This window comes from Lactuca sativa, chromosome 2 (assembly GCF_002870075.4).
Source record: "Lactuca sativa cultivar Salinas chromosome 2, Lsat_Salinas_v11, whole genome shotgun sequence".
Lineage (NCBI taxonomy): Eukaryota > Viridiplantae > Streptophyta > Magnoliopsida > Asterales > Asteraceae > Lactuca > Lactuca sativa.
In genome coordinates, this window is record NC_056624.2 from 24,730,725 (window position 1) to 24,734,014 (window position 3,290).

Genomic DNA, 3,290 nt, shown 5'->3' on the forward strand with positions numbered 1-3,290 from the left:
CTATATATATATATATATATATATATATATATATATATATATATATATATATATATATATATATATATATATATATATATATATATATATATATATATATATATATATATATATACACACACAAATGGAAAACACCAATAATGCCCACTCAATTAAATCAAATAGACACATTTAACATATTCAAACAAATACATTATGTAAATACATATACAAATACATCTACTTAAATAAACAAATAAATAAATAAATAAATACAAAGAAATAAATAAATTAGTAAAGAAAGACAGCAAAGCAAATCAAATTAAAGCCGATTGACTTTTCTTCTACATATTAACTTATCTAAAATCTAAAATTACACACAAAAAGAAACACACAATTACACAAAAAGGAAACGTGTGTTTCCTTCTCAAAGCTGTCAATGAATCACCAATGCCTTAACATCAGTTTTCTTGCCGTCTACTCCTTCGTTCCAGTCAAGAACACCTCCAATGGAGGTGTTGTGTTGTTGTTGACAAATCAGTCAGACTAAGAGATCATGAAAAATCCATTTCTTCTCCCTTCTCCCCGTGAATCCAACAGCCCTTGTTCTTCTTGGTTACTATCAAATACCGTGAAGGTTTGGTTACTGATTCTAAATTCCATTCCCTGTCAAACAATAAACCCAAAAACCTTATCACCAAAAAGCTTGTCGATCACCTCAAAATCCCCTCTCTCGTGTGTATTTCCGGCGACACAAGTGGCTGCCGCCACCTCCACATCCTGTTTTCCTTTCCTTCCACCTGTTCAAGATGAAAGAATCAAACCCAAACAGTTCCGAATCCAATCTCTAGTTGCCATAACCGGTCCAGAAGGAGAAGAACAGGAGGCTGCCGGAGCAACCCCCGTTCACGTACCGTTCAACCACCGTCGAAGCAAACCCACCGAACACCCCCTTCGTCTTTGTAGTTGCTGCCCGCGATGCCTCCCAGAACCCCTTCAAACCTGCCTTCCCTCTCGCATTCTACAGCCGGCCGAGAAGAGGGAAGCCTCGCTGCCTCCATCCTTCCCTTCTTGCTCGCAACAAACCCGACGAACCGAGCCCTCCACCGGTGCTGCTGATTGCCCCAACCAGCGAAGACCACAGCAGCGAAGCTCCTTCTCCCGTTAGGCCTCGTCAAACGCCAGAAACTCCTCCTGTCTCGACGTATCTGACCACCGCCGATCAGCCTTGCCCCTTGATCGACCTTCCGTTTCCAATCGCCACTTCCTCCCAATCGATTAGGCTTGCGTTCTTCTCTTTGTGTTCTGCACTGGTTCATTGCGTTTCCCTCACTTGATCACACGACAAGTTTCTCAAAAGAATCCGAATTCGAATGATTGGAACTCACGCTTTAAGGGTGGGTGCTTACGACCCCTTTTTAATATTTTTATTATTTCGGGGGGGGGGGGGGGGGGGGGGGGTACATGTTTCAAAATATTTAGTTTATACAAACCAATTACCTTTTTATAGGAAAACACAATAAACCTAGTTTATGAAAATATTATTATTTAACAATTTTACATATTGTTACGAATAAACTAGTATAATTTTTTCGTATACGTAGTAAGGTTATTTCATCGTGAAATAACCATTTCACACAACATATACTACACGATACAAAGTTTTATGATTTTTATGTGACATTGCATATTATAACAAGTACGTTATGGAACTCTGTAGTATTTCAAGGGTTCAAGCTATTATTAAACATGTTTATTTATATGTTTAAGTACACCACGTTTATACATGTACATATGTTTATTAATTTGGAACATTCATTTTTATAAAAGCGAGAACATTCCATTTTTACATATATGTCAAACATACTTGGCTTTTATGAAATTTATACAATGATATTCATTATGTCTAGAACTTACCCACAAGTAAGTAAGTGTTGAGAGTTATTCACGAACTTTTTAGTTAAGGGCTTTTTAGTGAGACGCTACATTATTCGTTAACTGAGTTTAAACACTTAGCATACCCAAACTGCTATAATCGTTAATCTTTGGAGCAAGATACATATGTATAGATCTATACGGGGTTGACATCCCCACCTGTGGCTGCTAGCTATAACCTTCGACTGATCAATTGTCACAACTAGGAATTCTGATGCTTTGTAAACACTTAACAAGGATAACATTGTAACTAAAACTTGAAAGCATGTATGGTGCTTATTCAATGACAACAAAATTTCATCAAACACTTTATACAAACATCCAAATAGTCAACAAAAGGTTGGAAACCCTAAAAATCCAGGTTTATGTTCATTTTGGACTAGGATTTCCTTATTGGGCCTAATGGACCAATAAGCTTCCAATTTGACTATTTTGGGCTTCGAACTCTTAACTGGGCACTAATTGGACCCATTTGCATGAAACTTAACATTTTGTGCCTTATAAGCCTAAAATGAACTAGGTTATCTTTAATGGGCCTGATTGGGCCATAACAAATCTAATTAGCCCTAATGGGTCATAAAACTCATCCCTTGATGTATATTGGGCCGTGAAATACTCTAAAAGGCCCAATGGACCGAAAAATCATTAATTTGGGCTCCATATTGTGGACTCTAGCACAAAAGGCCCAAGCCTTTCTTTCCCTTCTCTCTCTCTCTCTCTCTCTCTCTCTCTCTCTCTCTCGGCCCAACTACAAAAAAGGGGAAGAAGAGTTGACTTTTAATGGTGCCGCCTCATAATTGTACATAGGGTATCCATGCATCCTTCTCATGTTCCCATGCATGTCAACTCATCTCACTCTCTCCTCTCTCCCCTCTTCTTGTTTCGGCCGAGACGCACACACACACATCACCATTGCAAAATTTCTTCAAACTCTCTCTAGAACACCTTCATCCTTCCTCCAAATTTTCGAGAACCATAAGGGCCCCAAGAAGAATCTCATTCAAAAATCACTTCCAACTACATTGTAACACCCATAAAATTTACGCCAAATTTAAACTTTTAATACTAACAAAAGAGTCAAATAGTAATTGTTTTTACAAAACATTTCCAATTCATTTATCATCAGAGTGTCCCAAAATAGATCATGAGGATGAGGAGCGGTACGGTTACGCCTTTTCCTTCACTCGCTCTCCTGAAGTACCTGAAACAATAAACTGAAAACTGTAAGCCCGAGGGCTTAGTGAGCTACCCCCAAAATACCAATACCACACTGGAAGAAACCATAGCCATAACGATCAATCAAACAACATGCATACTGGGCCATCGGCCAGAGTGGTCCGCCCCATTGGGCCTATAGTCTATCTGAATCTATCCCG

The 3,290-nt window shown here is 38.4% G+C and overlaps 1 long non-coding RNA gene across 1 annotated transcript; it reads right to left on the reverse strand.

Annotated features, from left to right (window-relative positions):
• Positions 1-244: 244 nt before the first annotated feature.
• LOC122196673 (uncharacterized) lies at positions 245-1,400 on the reverse strand. The gene is made up of 2 exons (XR_006188694.2): positions 894-1,400; positions 245-779 (listed from the first exon to the last, which is right to left on the reverse strand). It is a non-coding gene; the product is annotated as an uncharacterized LOC122196673 (long non-coding RNA).
• Positions 1,401-3,290: the final 1,890 nt, after the last annotated feature.